The following is a 16,838-nucleotide window of genomic DNA, read 5'->3' on the forward strand; positions in this document are numbered from 1 at the left end:
TGATTGTTTTTATAACAAGTATCATCCGTCGGAATGTACTCTTCAAAATATAGGAAATATCGATTAACTTTGCATTAAATGAAACATATTTTTGACACCTCATTCGTTGTTTTTCTTTTTAAATTCCCTACCTCATAGGAACAAAATTAAAAATTCAACGAAAACAAATTGAACAATAATAAAATATTTCAAGAAATTACATTACGATTGATTTCCTGTCAAAATAAAAAAAAAACGCAAAATATTGAAACAAAACGTGACATTCAATTTGTAATTTTGTTTTATAGAGGCTTGCAATTCTTTTTAATCAATTCCTTGCGGAATGTTCATGATTAATTATAAATTGAAACAGGCATTTGAAAAAAAAAGGAAACAGAAGTAGCATAGACGGGTCTCGAACCAGGGTCGCCTGGATAGGAGTCTAGCTCACTTGCCACTTTTTTTTTCGGCTACTCGCTCACTTACCCCAATAGTGAAACTTTTCTGTATATAAAGAGCTGCCCAAACTTTAACAGGCAATATTTCAAAAACGTGGTCGCATTGGCACCTACAATTTTAGAGTGTGATAGGTGCCTACCCACACTACAAGCAGGCGCAGTGGGAGCTCATAACTCGATGCACCTCCCAGGAGGTACCCTCGTCAGCGTCACATGTTATATTCAGAGAGAGCAGCTCAATTAGATAAGCTTTGTACCACATTGTGTGAAGCCGAATTTTTGAAGGCTGCGATTAATTGTCGCGACAGGACCACCGGAGTTACAAATAGAACAAACATCTCAGTGTAATGGTGCAGTGCAGTGGTTAATGTATAAACCTGTAATGTGGAAGGACATGGGCTCGAATATTGCCAAAGGCAGCGAATATTTTTATTTTTCTAAATCCAATCAAAAGCCTTTGATTGCTATTTTTATTCAGTTAATTGTTTTAAATGTATTTTTTATTTCAAATACTTTACCATGTGATTATCATTATTGTACAGATTTTTTTGTTTGCTGTTATTTTGCTTTGTATCATTCTTTTTTCGTTAGGAATCCGTTTGTGTCGCCTATCATCTGGAGCCAAGTGCTGACCATCGCTGCTCAATCGATTGGTAACACGTAACCCGTGCAGCCAGTATGAGGATGGTATCAGTAATCAATGACAGCGGGAAATTACTGAAATTTTTTCAGCTTTGACTTTCTTCGTAGAGGTTAGCCTTAACCGTCGTGAACAAAGCGATCGTGATTTTAGTTCTACTGAAATTGTTGGTCGCCATCTTCTCGGATACACGTTGCCCATCACGAGGTTGTGTTTGGGTTAGGACATGAGTTTAAATTCAGGGCTACAAAACGCATCGTCTGCCGCAGTTCAATCATTGGTCACTTAAAATCAACTGTCGACAGAGCGTTTCCCACTGTCTTCACACCACGCGGAGGCCGCTTCCAACAAAGCTCTGTGTTACTAACAGCATTTTTGAAGCGACCCACCATATTTGTGTGTCGCCTATAACCGAGCGATGGCCGGCAGCGGATATGGGAACACAGTGGCAGCAAGTGACAGGCGTCAAGTGTCAAGTAATTTTAATCGGATTATAGTAATAAATTCAATAACCCCGTCCTGCCTGGCTATACAAGTTTCTATGTAAGATCTGTGTGGTAAGCCATTTATTTCTGCTAACAGATACGCTAGTGACCTGATAATAAGGTTTACATCGATTCAAGGTGCGCTAACCGCACGTTTTCTTTCTTTTTTCTCCCACAGTGAACACATTTTTAAATTTTGCATCTTATTTCTCAACTCTGTAGTTGGGTCTATTTTCAGCTTTACGAACAGTTCTTTCCAACGTAGATTTGGGTTCGTTAAACTCATTAGATGCTTTTAAATCTCCCATTTCAGCGGATAAAACTGCTGAAACGGCCATTTCCATTGATTTGATATCCAATCTAATGCAAATTCACACCGTCTGCTAAAGCAAGGGGGAAAAATTTGGTTTTAAATTTACTTGCAACAAAAAATGAGGGAGCAGAACAGAGCACTAATCCCATCAGCCCCATCTCATTCCGCTCCAGAGCACATTTCATGTTAATAACTTCTTTAGAGTATAATAACTGACAGATTTAAATTTATTAGGTAACTAACGTATAGAGATTGGCATGCTCTTTATGATTACAAGTTATTTAAGGGTGTACAATTTCGCCGGCCGTTGTGGCCGAGCGGTTCTAGGCGCTAACGGTCCGGTCCGGAACCGCGCTGCTGCTACGGTCGCAGGTTCAAATCCTGCCTCGGGCATGGATCTGTGTGATGTCCTTAGGTTAGTTAGGTTTAAGTAGTTCTTAGTCTAGGGAACGGATGATCTAAGATGTTAAGTCCCATAGTGCTCAGAGCCATTTGAACCATTTTGTACAATTTAGAATTACAGGCTTATCTTAGGTTAATATTCACCAAAAGGTATAACTTCACAACTGGAAATGTGAATGACAAGCGTTCGCTTGCAAGTCGCTCTCCAAACCAAGTCAAAATGCCTGTCACACCTTCCCTTCCATTCAGAGTGTAAGGTTTCTACAGAAATTTCATCTCTTTATGAAAATACTGCTTCTTTTAATTTTCTCTTCAGGTAACGTGTACTTTAGATATTGTGGACAATCTTTGAGCAATACAGACAGTTGTTTGTCCCTGTGTCAGTGATCAGTGTCATGAAACAAAACTTTGATTTTAATAAGTACTGAATTTGAAATAATGAAAATGAATCTAAACAAATGCCAAAATAAACTAATCGTGTGCTCAGTGGAAACAGTTTAACTAAAACCTAATACGGAAGTACATTATGAAAGTTGATTAACATGAAATTCAATGTCTGACTTGAAATATGCACAAAAATAAAGTACTGCTATACTCGATAAATGTTCGAGATTGCCTACTCTGTTCATTGTAAATTAATCTGCTTGCTTAGTACAAAATCTGATAAGTGTGAGAGCTGCCCTGAAATAAAAGTACCTTTCCTCATCCCCAGCGTGCTGTTTTATGCGTGGTGCACTGATGATCTTGAAAGCAAATAGAAATCAGCAGACGCAGCAGCTAAACAAAAATAAATTACTAACGACAAAATTTGTTTATGCTTGCAGGAACGATCTGTGGCTTCGTGTGGTGGAAGGCGCAATGCACACAAGACCCAAATATTCAAAACTTTACTATGAATGATGGAGATGGCTTTTACTTGAAAGGAAATATTAACCTCTGATTATCGACAAAAAAGAGTGCACAAAATGAAAAGATCATAACAATTACAAAATTCTCTAAATACAAAAATTATAGGCATTTACACTAATTGCATTATTTTTGACACAATAAAAACAAAGAGATCAGATTAACATTAATCTCTAGTATTATTAGTTATCCGATGAACAAAGATTTCCTTCAATTAATTATTGTGACAAGCAAACATTTCATTCTTGCATATGCACTGATTACCTTAAAATATTTCTCCAAAAATCTTTTCCATCAATAGAATCAATATGCTTACAAGCAATTTTTCATCTCCATAATAACGTATTCCACGTAATTTCTCCCAGGTTTACAAATATCAAATGTCCTTCCCTCAAAACTCAACTGCTCGCTGCTATGCCTTAAATAAGAATGCCCCAACGCTGCACAACTAACTGGCGGCCAAGTCCACCAAAGACTACATTCAAACCAAAGTCAAGGATCTTATCCACTACTCTTGCAGCACGCTCATGCATCTTTGTCCCACTACAGTACAGGTGAATTACTTAATCGCAGAAAACCTTACAAGAGGCACATTTACATGTCACTACAAAACGTTGCAGCACTATCCAGTCTAAAAAAATAAAAGAATAAAGAAAAAAAGTCCCATTGCGTCACTCTATCCCGTTCTGCCCCAAGTTCACCTATTTGTGCCTTCGTGTTTGCCTCCGGCTAGCAATCTACGACGGGCTTTCAATAATTAATGCAACACTTTTTTTCTGAAAGCAGGTTGGTCTTATTCAGGATTCCAATATACCATAATATTCGCCACCCTTTTGGCTGGAAAACCCCATTTTTCAACATAAGCTCTGTTTAACGTGACGGCCTCACACTTCCTTTCTAGGAGGATCTGTATGCCAGAACGGTACCACACTATCGATCGACGTAAGAGCTAACGTCTTGCTCCATCAGTAACCTCATTATCATCCGAGTACTGCTTCCCGCTGAGTGCATGCTTTATGGGCCAAACAGATGGCTGTCAGAAGATGCGAGATCCGGCCTGTAGGGTGGATAATGAAGAACAGTGCTAATATGTTTTGTGAGCTCGTCTCGGGTCCGCAGACTTGTATGAGGCCTTGCGTTATCGTGGAGAAGGAGAAACTCATTAGCATTTTTTGTGGCGATGAACAGGCTGAAGTCGTTTCTTCAATTTTCTAAGGGTTACAAAGCTGTGTGCGACTGGCCAGCACGAGGGAAATCGGACAGGTTTGCGTGACTTTGTTGTGATGATGACAGATGCCTCGGCCAACGACTCGTCGCGCTTTTGTTTACAGCAGGACTCTGTAGACATTCCACAACTATCTACGAATGTCTGTGATGTTCCGGTCTTCCGCCAAAAGAAACTCAATAACAGCTCTCTGCTTGGAGCCCACCTCCATTATTGACGTCATTTTGAAATCAACATAAATTATAGAGGTTGAGGCAGTAATATTCTAGGATGGCCCACACCAAATTCTGTATTTTTCGATCGATATTGGGCGAGAAAAAAGTTTTGCGTTACCTATTGAACGGCCTTCCGTATATGAACTGAGACGGCCTGTGCGTCAGGCATGACACAAAAGTTCTCAAAACAACATTCGGAGGCTGTTTGCTTGCATGATACAATGAATACGAAACGTATTCCTGCCCATGAGGATCACACCTCATACTCATATTGATGGTTGAATGAAACTAAGAAATTAATAATCGTTAAGTGATAAACATCTCCACGAAGTTATTGAATATCTAACAATCGCTACGTCGTGTAACACTTTCCATTTCCGTCAAAGTAGCCTACACGGTGATTTTAAAAGCCTATCAGATGATACTTTACAGAGTGTAAATTTTAAGTTGACAAATCAGTATAACACGAAAAATAAGCTTCACACGAAAAAATGTGTAGAATCCAAAGTTGATTATCTTTTGGTGCTAAAATTAGCCCGCCGCCCCAGCCCCCTGGTAGTGGGGCGGGAGACAACTTTAAAATTTCAAATGGAAACCCCCATTTTTTATTGCTGAATAAGATTCTACATAAAAAAGCTACGTACATTTTGTCTTGTTTGTTTTGATTCTTGCTAGTTGGAGCTGTAATTCAAGAAAATCCCTGTTCTCATTTTTGCGTGGAAAATGGTTACGGATAAATAAAAAATACTTATTTACTTCGTAAATTTTGAGTCGCTAAAGCTAAAACTCTCCCTCGTTCCCCATAGGGTGGGGACTGAGGGAGAGGAATTAGAGTTTTACAAATATTGACCACGAAACAAACAAATCTTATCCGAATCTGCGGAAAAATATAATATGTGGGTCAACATTTGTAAAACTCTAATCCCTCTCTCTCAAAACCCACCCTATGGGGAGAGAGGGACAGTCTTAGTTTTAGCGAATCAAAATTTACAAAGTAAATAAGTATTTTTTATCTATCTGTAACCATTTTCGTCGCCAAAGTGAGACATGTATTTTCTTGAATTACTGCGCCAACTACCAAGAATCAAACCAAATAAGACATAATGTAGTAGTTTTTATGTAGAATCTGATTCTGCAATAAAAAATGGTGATTCCCATTTGAAATTTTAAAGTTCCCTCCCGCCCCACCCCTAGAGGGCTGTGGTTCAAATCAAATGGCTCTGAGCACTACGGGACTTAACATCTGTGGTCATCAGTCCCCTAGAACTTAGAACTACTTAAACCTAACTAACCTAAGGACGTCACATACATCCATGTCCCAGGCAGGATTCGAACCTGCGACCATAGACTGAAGACTGAAGTGCCTAAAACCTCACGGCCACACCGGCCGGTGGGCTGTGGTGGCGCGCTAATTTTAGCACCAGCAGATGTCCTCCTGGAAAATAATCAACTTCGGATTGCACACATTTTTTTGTGTGAAAATTATTTTTCGAGTTATTCTGGTTTGGCAACTTAAAATTTACACCCTGTATACCGCTGGAAGAAACTGGGCAGCTAAACTAGTAACTTTTACTGGCTTTCAAAATTTATTCGCAAGCGCTGCCTCTTACGAAAAATTAATGTAGTGAAATTAGGTAACAAACAGTAGCATACAAACAGGCATTTCATCCTCTCGCAACATACTATACGACACTGAAGAGCCAAAGAAACTGGTACACCTGCCCAATATCGTGTAGGGCCCCCCGCGAGCACGCAGAAGTGCTGCAACACGACGTGGCATGGACTCGACTGACGTCTGAAGTAGTGCTGGAGGGAAATGACACCAGGAAACCTGCAGGGCTGTCCATAAATCCGTAAGAGTATGAGGTGGTCGAAATATCTTCTGAACGGCGCGTTGCAAAGCATCTCAGATACGCACAATAATAATGTTCATGTCTGAGGAGTTTGGTGGGCAGTGGAAGTATTTAAACTCAGAAGAGCGTTCCTGGAGAAACTCTGTAGCAATTCTGGACGTGTGGGTGTCGCATTGTCCTGCTGAAATTGCTCAAGTCCTTCGGAATGCACATTGTGCATCAATGGATGCAGATGATCAGACAGGATGCTTGCGTATGTGTCACCTGCCAGAGTCGTATCTAGACTTGTCTGGGGTCCCATATCACTAGAGCGGTACACGCCCAACAGCATAACAGAGCCTCCACCAGCTTCAACTGTCCTTTGCTAACATGCAGCATCCACGGATTCAAGAGATTGTCTCCATACCCGTACTCGTCCATCCGCTCGATACAATTTGAAACCACACTCGTCCGACCAGGCAAGATGTTTCCAGTCATCAACAGTCCGGTCGGTGTTGACGGGGTCAGGCGAGACGTAAAGCTTTGTACACGTCGTGTTGCGGCACTTCTGCGTGCTGGCGGGGCCCTACACGATTTTAGGCAGGTGCATCAGTTTCTTTGGCTCTTCAGTGTCGTATAGTACAAGAGTGAGTCTTTGGCTCCGAAAGCCCATATCGAATGTTTCGTTGAATGGTTCGCACACTGACACTTGTTGATGGCCCAGCATTGAAATCTGCAGCAATTTGCGGAAGGATTGCACTTATGTCACGTTGAACGATTCTCTCAGTCGACGTTGGTCCCGTTGTTGCAGGATCAATTTCCGGCCGCAGCGATGTCGGACATTACATGTTTTATCAGATTTCTGATAGTCACGGTGCACTCGTTAAATGGTCGTACGGAAAATCCCCACTTCATCGCTACCTCGGAGATGCTGTGTCCCATCGCTCGTGCCCTGACTACAGTATCACGTTCAAACTCACTTACATCTTGATAACGTGCCATTGTAGCAGCAGTAACCGATCTAACAACTGCGCCAGACACTTGTTGTCTTACGTAGGCGTGCCGTGTTTTGCCTGTTTACGTTTTTCTGTGTTTGAATACGCATGTCTATACCAGTTTCATTGGCTCTTCAGTTTATAATACACTACTGGCCATTAAAACTGCTAAACCACGAAGATGACGTGCTACAGACGCGAAATTTAACCGATAGGAAGCAGATGCTGTGATATGCAAATGATTAGCTTTTCAGAGCGTTCACACAAGGTTGGCGCCGGTGGCGACACCTACAACGTGCTGACATGAGGAAAGTTTCCAACCGATCTCTCATACACAAACAGCAGTTGACCGGCGTTGCCTGGTGAAACGTTGTTGTGATGCCTCGTGTAAGGAGGGGATATGCTTACCATCATGTTTCCGACTTTGATAAAGGTCGGATTGTAGCCTACCGCGATTGCGGTTTATCGTATCGTGACATTGCTGCTCGCGTTGGTCGATACCCAATGACTGTTACTAGAATATGGAATCGGTGAGTTCAGGAGGGTAATACGGAACGCCGTGCTGGATCCCAACGGCCTCATATCACTACCAGTCGAGATGACAGGCATCTTATCCCCACGGCCGTAACGGATCGTGCAGCCACGTCTCGATTTCAGAGTCAACAGATGGGGACGTTTGCAAGACAACAACCATCTGCACGAACAGTTCGACGACGTTTGCAACAGAATGGACTATCAGCTTGGAGACCATGGATGCGGTTACTCTTGACGCTGCATCACAGACAGGAGCGCCTGCGATGGTGTACTCAACGCCGAACGTGGGTGCACGAATGGCAAAACGTCATTTTTTCGCATCCGTGTTTGGCGGCATCGCGGTGAACGCACATTGGAAGCGTGTATTCGTCATCGCCATACAGGCGTATCACCCGGCGTGATGGTATGGGGTGCCATTGGTTACACGTCTCGGTCACCTCTTGTTGGCAATGACGGCACTTTGAACAGTGGACGTTACATTTCAGATGTGGTACGACCTGTGGCTCTTCATTAGATCCCTGAAAACCCTACATTTCAGCAGGATGATGCTCGACAGCATGTTTCAGGTCCTGTACGGGCAATTCTGGATACAGAAAATGTTCGACCGTTGCCCTGGCCAGCACATTCTAAATATCTCTCACCAATTGAAAACGTCTGGTCAATGGTGGCCGAGCAATTGGCTCGTCACAATACGCCGGTCACTACTCTTGATGAACTGTGGTATTGTGTTGAAGCTGCATGGGCAGCTGTACCTATACACACTATTCAAGCTTTGTTTGACTCAATGCCCAGGCGCATCAGGGCCGTTATTACGGGCAGAGGTGGTCGTTCTGGGCACTGATTTCTCAGGGTCTATGCACCCAAATTGCGTGAAAATGTTATCACATGTCAGTTTTAGTATAACGTATTTGCCCAATGAATACCCGTTTATCATCTGCATTTCTTCTTGGTGTAGCAATTTTAATGGCCAGTAGTGTAATCATACGATTATTATACACCTTTTAGTGCGGATTCAGCAAATATAAACGTAAATTTTACCTGCTCTGCTTTGTTTGTGAGTACATTTCTGCAAGAACCAAATACGTAGGCACCGCTTTCCGAAAAATATGGCAGCCCATCCGTCATTATCCTCCTCGGCTGCTCGTCACACCTTCCGTCGAAATGACTGAGAAGTCCTCCCTCAATTTCGACAGAAACTGCGCATCTATATGAAGCCGAACTACTCAGCCAGCAGCGGCCGCCGTCTGGGCGCCGGGGACAGTAAAGGCGCCGCGAATTTACGCACTGATTCACGCAGCAGAAAACGGCACGGCGCGGCCCCGAGAACAAAGGCACTTCGCGTATCCTCCGCGCACTATTGGAGCGCTCTTTTTCCTCCTTTGCGTCTACGAAGCGAAAACGGAGCTGTTTGTTCTCCCAGAGGCACTCGGAAACGCCAGCTGCCTGAGTTGATATTGCAGCGAATGGAGGAAACAAGAGCATGGGCCATCAGCAGGAAATTTCAAACGCTTCGATGAAATGCGAATTCGAACGGAACATTTCCGACGTACAGCAGCAGCCTCTTTATGTGTTGGCCCACGCTGTTTTCATCTTCTGCATAGATATCTGCGGCTCCTTTATAGTTCCTCCCAGAGACTTTCATACTCTGAAGTGCAATATTTCCTAGACGACTAACAGCTCACTGCATGCAGCAATACAGCGAGCCACAAACTAACGCTAGAGTAGATGGATGTCATAAGGGGAGACGTTTGCCCGCTATGCAGTGAAACGATAAATTTTACTCTAGCGTAAAAATAACTGCTCCATCGGGATACGTTGCTAAGGTAACTTGACCCGTGTGACATTTACAGCGGATGGCTCTTAGCTCATATCACGTAAAGTGCACTGGTGAATTACCCAAACAGAGTGTCAAATAGTGAGACAAACGGAGAGCATTCGTGGTACCAAATTAAGAACAAAGTCTATACAAACACGTGATGTATAACCGTCAATTTACAAAACAATAACCTTGCATACCATTAAGTAAGCAACGTCGTGTTTTCCAATGTGCAATCCTCATATCGCGTTGTAATCTTTTTGTCACTATAGATAGGGATCTGAGAGATAAGCAAATAAAAATTTTCACATATTTACTTTATGATACTCAAACGGCATCGAAGATGTCTCAAAGCACATCTTTGGTAAACAAGAAAAAATATCCTATTGCCAACAGAAGTTACAACCTCGTGTATGATTATTACAATAAACGTTTGGCACATACGGTAACAGCCGGCCGAAGTGGCCGCGCGGTTCTGGCGCTGCAGTCTGGAACCGCGAGACCGCTACGGTCGCAGGTTCGAATCCTGCTTCGGGCATGGATGTGTGTGATGTCCTTAGGTTAGTTAGGTTTAACTAGTTCTGAGTTCTAGGGGACTAATGACCTCAGCAGTTGAGTCCCATAGTGCTCAGAGCCATTTGAACCATTTGAACCATACGGTAACAGTAGAGAAGGAAGTAAAATACTGCGATATGTCCAAACTGCAGATAAAGTGTTTCGCAAATAAAATGACTGACATGTCATATTTGGAGCAATCGATGTAGCTACAGTTTGCAGTCATGGTAGTAACATCTAAATATATGAACTGATTAAAAGGACAATATCAGTCTTTCCCATTGCACCACTGCAGGGTAGCTGTGATCAGAAATTACACTACTGCCAATTAAAATTGCTACACCAAGAAGAAATGCAGATGATAAACGCTATTCATTGGACAAATATACTAGAACTGACATGTGATTACGTATTCAGGAAATTTGGGAGCATAGATCCTGAGAAATCAGTACCCAGAACGACCACCTCTGGCCGTAATAACGGCCTTGATACGCCTGGGCATTGAGTCAAACAGAGCTTGGATGGCGTGTACAGGTACAGCTGCCCATGCAGCTTCAACACGATACCACAGTTCATCAAGAGTACTGACTGGCGTGTTGTGACGAGCCAGTTGCTCGGCCACCATTGACCAGACGTTTTCAATTGGTGACAGAGCTGGAGAATGTGCTGGCCAGGGGAGCAGTCAAACATTCCCTGTATCCAGAAAGGCCCGTACAGGACCTGCAACATACGGTCGTGCACTATTGTACTGAAATGTAGGGTTTCGCAGGGATCGAATGAAGGGTAGAGCCACGGGTCGTAACACATCTGAAATGTAACGTCCACTGTTCAAAGTGCCGTCAATGCGAACAAGAGGTGACCGAGACGTGTAACCAATGGCACCCCATACCATCACGCCGGGTGATACGCCAGTATGGCGATGACGAATACACGCTTCCAATGTGCGTTCACCGCGATGTCGCCAAACACGGATGCGACCATAATGATGCTGTAAACAGAACCTGGATTCATCCGAAAAAATGACGTTTTGCCATTCGTGCACCCAGGTTCGTCGTTGAGTACACCACCGCAGGCGCTCCTGTCTGTGATGGAGCGTCAAGGGTAACAGCAGCCATGGTCTCCGATCTGATAGTCCATGCTGCTGCAAACGTCGTCGAACTGTTCGTGCAGATGGTTGTTGTCTTGCAAACGTCCCCATCTGTTGACTCAGGGATCGAGACGTGGCTGCACGATCCGTTACAGCCATGAGGGTAAGATGCCTGTCATCTCGACTGCTAGTGACACGATGCCGTTGGGATCCAGCACGGCGTTCCGTGTTATCCTGAACTCACCGATTCCATATTCTGCTAACAGTCATTGGATCCCGACCAACGCGAACATATCGCGACACGATAAACCGCAATCGCGATATGCTACAATCCGACCTTTATCAAAGTCGGAAACGTGATGGTAGGCATTTCTCCCCCTTACACGAGGCATCACAACAACGTTTCACCAGCAACGCCGGTCAACTTCTGTTTGTGTATGAGAAATCGGTTGGAAACTTTGCTCATGTCAGCACGTTGTAGGTGTCGCCACCGGCGCCAACCTTGTGTGAATGCTCTGAAAAGCTAATGATTTGCATATCAGAGCATCGTATTCCTGTCCGTTAAATTTCGCGTCCGTAGCACGTCATCTTCGTGGTGTAGCAGTTTCAATGGCCAGTAGTGTATAAGGCTGATGCATAACTTTGTAGCGTTTTTACATAAGTTTAATAAACACAACAGATAAACAAAAGGGAGACTTTAGTCATCCATATTATGGTTATATATGAACTATTTCTAATAGTCTGGAGACGTTGCGAGAACTTTTCTATTCTGCGACTGTAGAAACCACGTGGTTTTGAGGCGAAGAATTCGCCGAGCCATGTTCGGATCCCATTTTCATCCGCAAAGGAAGTTCATTGAAGATTGTTCGATAGAGAACAGAAAAGAAAATCTGAGGGCAGAAGATCAGATGAATAAGGTGAGTACGGAATGACTTTCCAACCCAATTCCCGTGCTTTTGCTAGCCTGCAGAATGCGGGCGGGCGTTATGTGGAGTACCACATCACTTGACGCAGTCTTCCCGACCGTTGTTCTTGGATTGCGTCTGCAAGACGTCTCAGCTGTTGACAATAAACGCCATTAGTGATGGTTACACCTCGGGGAGGCAATTTGTAGTACATCACGCTGTCGCTGTATCACCAGATGTATACCATTATCTTTTGTGGACTCACGCAGGTCAATGTACGCAGAGTTGTGGTGTTCTTTGAGCTCAACTATTCGTCTTTTCCTTGTATTGGCATGAAGACACCATTTCTCATCACCATTAACCATTCAGGATAGGAATGGTCGGTGTTGTTCACGAACCAGCAGAGATCCACAAATGGCCACACACTGATTTTTGCGATTTTGTCTTAGAGTATGCGGTACCCACACACCCGAATTTTGAGTCTTCTCCATTGCATACAAACGTCGCATGATGGTGGAATGACTACAGTTCATCACATTTGCCAGTTCTCGGGTACACTGACGTGGATCCTTGTGAATTAATGCGTTTAAACGAGCTTCATCAGACCCCAAAGATGTTCTTTAACATGGAGAGTCACTAATGTGAAAACGATCATTCTTACAAAGAGAAAACCATTTTCGTACCGTGCGCTGTCCAGTACCACTATCCCCATACAATGCACAAATGTATCTGGCTGTCTCCGCTGCTCTCGCCCCTCTACTGAAACCAAACAGAAGAATATGTCTTAAACGTTCCGATTTCTCCACTGGCGCTTCATTCTCTAGCATCCATAGCTCCACTCACCATCTCCAAATGACAGACTGACAATATTTAAATTCGAATAGTAGCAGTAAACTACAAATAAAGATGACAATTGATAAACAAACCCATAGCAATCGGAATACCAACATGCTAAACAAAAACGCTACGGACTTAAGTACCAACCTAATATTACCGGATCAGTTCTTCCAAAGATAATAAGAACTCATTTTTTTGCATGGAAAATGGTGCCCTGCAGTTTAAGACCGGTCGCCGCATTTTCTTTTCGTAAATTAAGGTGACTGTTACTTAGGAATATTACCACCGACAGAGACACATTTTATGATTACACGTGTTGTTATCTCGTATCGTGGTACTGACGTATTTCGTGTTGTTATCTTAAAAAGTGTCAACATATAACTTAGTTTCGTTGTGTGAGACACATACCTGTGGATACATAATATTGTTGTCCTTTGCTTGTATCCTATATTTTTTTCTAGATACAAGCGTCATCCAATGAGATGAAGTTAGAAAATGTGGTGTTACGTAGACACAGATAGTTAAGATTATACTACGTAAGTGCTCATAATTTTAAATACTTATCTTTACGGCACGCGTGGTCAGGGGTAGCGTCTTTGATAAGCAATCAAAACGCCCACGCTCCCGATTTCGATACCCGCCACCGCAAAAATTTTGATTAATAATCGGCATTGGCGGCCGAAGACTTCCGGCGTAAGAAGTCATTCTTATTCTGCCAACGGCGTTCTCAAAGAGGGAGGAGAAACGGACAGAGGTTCAGGGCACTCTCTTGTCCCTGGGGTAAAAAACCGTCCCTGAAAGCGGAAGAATCAGCAATGACCAACAGCATGAGGATGCAGAAGGCAATGGAAACCACTGCATTAAAGACACATGACGTGTATCCACAGAGCTTGTGGCCTGTAACTGAAAAAGTGTAATGTTGATCTCTCCATTGGCACAAGATTCCAGAATAGTCTTTCATTAGAATCTCTGGGAGGGGCTGCGAAGGGGACGGTGACCATGAGAAAAAGCAGGAATGACCAACGAAAGGATAACTTTCTACGGGTTGGGGCGTGGAATATCAGAAGCTTGAACGTGGTAGGGAAGCTATAAAATGTGTAAAGGGAAATGCAGAGGCTCAATCTAGATATGGTAGGGGGTCGGTGATGTGAAATGGAAAGAAGAAAAGGATTTCCAGTCAGGTGAGTATAGGGTAACATCAACAGCAGCAGAAAATGGTGTAACGGCAGTAGGATTCGTTACGAATATGAAGGTAGGGCAGAGAGTGTGTTACTGTGAACAGTTCAGTGATAGGGTTGCTTTTATCAGAATCGGCAGCAAGCTGAAGATGAAGAGACAGGGAAAGTATATGAGATATTGAAATAGTAATACAGTACGTAAAGGGAGATGAAAATCTAATAGTCATGGGGGATTGGAATGCAGTTGTGGGGGAAGGATAGAAGAGAAGGTTACAGGAGAATATGGGCTTGGGACAAGGAATAAGAGGGAAAAAAGACTAATTAAGTTCTGTAATACATATCAGCTAGTAACAGCAAATACTCTGTTCAAGTATCACAAGACGAGGAGGTTTACATGAAAAAGGCCGGGTGATTCGCGAAGATTTCAATTAGAGTACACCATGCTCAGACAGAGATTCCGAAATCAGATACTGTAATGTAAGGCGTACCTAGGAGCAGATATAGACTCAGATCGCAATGTAGTAGTGACGAAGGGTTGGCTGAAGTTTAAAAAGATTAGTCAGGAAAAATCAAAAGGCAAATAAGTGAGATACAGAACTACTAAGGAATGACGAGATACGCTTAAAGTTGTCTAAGGCAGTAGCTATAGCGATAAAAAAATAGTAGACAGTACAGTTAAAGAGGAATGGACATCTCTGATAAGCGCAATCACAGAAGTTGGAAAGAAAAATATAGGTACAAAGAAGCCATGGGTATCAGAAGAAACACTTCAATTGATCGATGAAAGAATAAAAAGTACAAAAATGTTCAGCGAAATTCAGGAATACAGAAATGCAAGTTGCTGAGGAATGAAATAAATAGTAAGTGCTGGGAAGCTAAGACGAAATGACTGCACGAAAAATGTGAAGAAATCGAGAAATATATGATTGTCGGAAGGACTGACTCAGCAAATAGGAAAGTCAAAACAACCTTCGGTGAAGGGTGGTAACTTTTCTCTGGAGTCGATGAAGAATAGATAGGGGATCCAGTATTAGAATTAAAATTTAAGACAGCTTTGAAGGGCTTCAGATCAAATAAGGCAGAAGGGATGGATAATATTCCATCATAATTTCTAAAATCTTTGCGGGAGTGGCAACAAAACGACTATTCACGTTGGTGTGTAGAATGTATGAGGCTAGCAACGTGCCATCTAACTTTCGGAAAAATATCATCCAAACAATTTCGAAAACTACAAGAGCCGACAAGTGCGAGAATTATCGCACAGACAGCTGAACAAGTCGTGCATCCAAGTTGCTTACAAGAACTGTAAATAGAATAATGAAAAAGAAAATTCAGGATGTGTTAGATGATCATGTGGGTTTTAGGCAAGGTAAAGACACCATAGAGACAATTCTGTTGTTGCGGTTGATAAGTAATGGAAGTAAGACTAAAGAAAAATCAAGAAACGGTCATAGGATTTGTCGACCTGCAAAAAGCATTCGACAATGTAAAATGGTGCAAGATGTTCGAAATTCTGAGAAAAATAGCGGTAAGCTATAGGAAGAGACGGGTAATATACAATATTACAAGAGCCAAGAGGGAATAACAAGAATGGACGACCGAGAATGAAGTGCTCGGATTGAAAAGGGTGTAAGACAATTTAACGTCAGGAAATTAGTATTAATCCGATTATCGGACTTCGTAATATTAAAATGATTGCAGGTTCCATCGTATTTCATGAACAAAAGACTACTGCACATGAAATGGCGGACGTAAACTATAATAACCAAAAGAAAACACAAAATTATCAATCTATAAAGGAAGAACAGGTTCATATATGAAATATGAATAAACTTTAAAAATATATTTCAAAGAAATGAAAGTCAACTTACGCTATCCCACCCAGCCTAATATTTAAAATAAAAGATCGTCTATATGAAATGCGCGATATTCAAATGCACGCACTTGATATTATGATTTCTAAGAATAGCTCCAGTTGTAAATAATTAAGTCACAGTCTAAGAATATACATATAAATATGTTATACCCAAATTCTTGCCAATTTTTGTAATTGTTGTGTACAATTGTGTGCCTTCAGTTTCGATGTTGACAGATGTCCGGTGGAGATGGTCCATGAACGAATCCAATAGACATATAGGCTTTTAAAATAAATAGCCGATGGTAAAAAATGCAGTTTTTGAAAATATCATGTGTCTGTGTGGGTGTGGGATGGGTGAGGGGCTGATGACCCCCATCCTGATGCGCACCTGTCCATGCAACATTCCTATCCAAAATGGCTCAAATGGCTCTGAGCACTATGGGACTCAACTGCTGTGGTCATAAATCCCCTAGAACTTAGAACTACTTAAATCTAACTAACCTAAGGACGTCACACACATCCATGCCAGAGGCAGGATTCGAACCTGCGACCGTAGCGATCGCGCGGTTCCTGACTGTAGCGCCTAGAACCGCTCGGCCACTTCGGCCGGCCTCCTAA

The sequence above is a fragment of the Schistocerca americana genome, chromosome 3 (assembly GCF_021461395.2).
Source record: "Schistocerca americana isolate TAMUIC-IGC-003095 chromosome 3, iqSchAmer2.1, whole genome shotgun sequence".
NCBI classification, from domain to species: domain Eukaryota; kingdom Metazoa; phylum Arthropoda; class Insecta; order Orthoptera; family Acrididae; genus Schistocerca; species Schistocerca americana.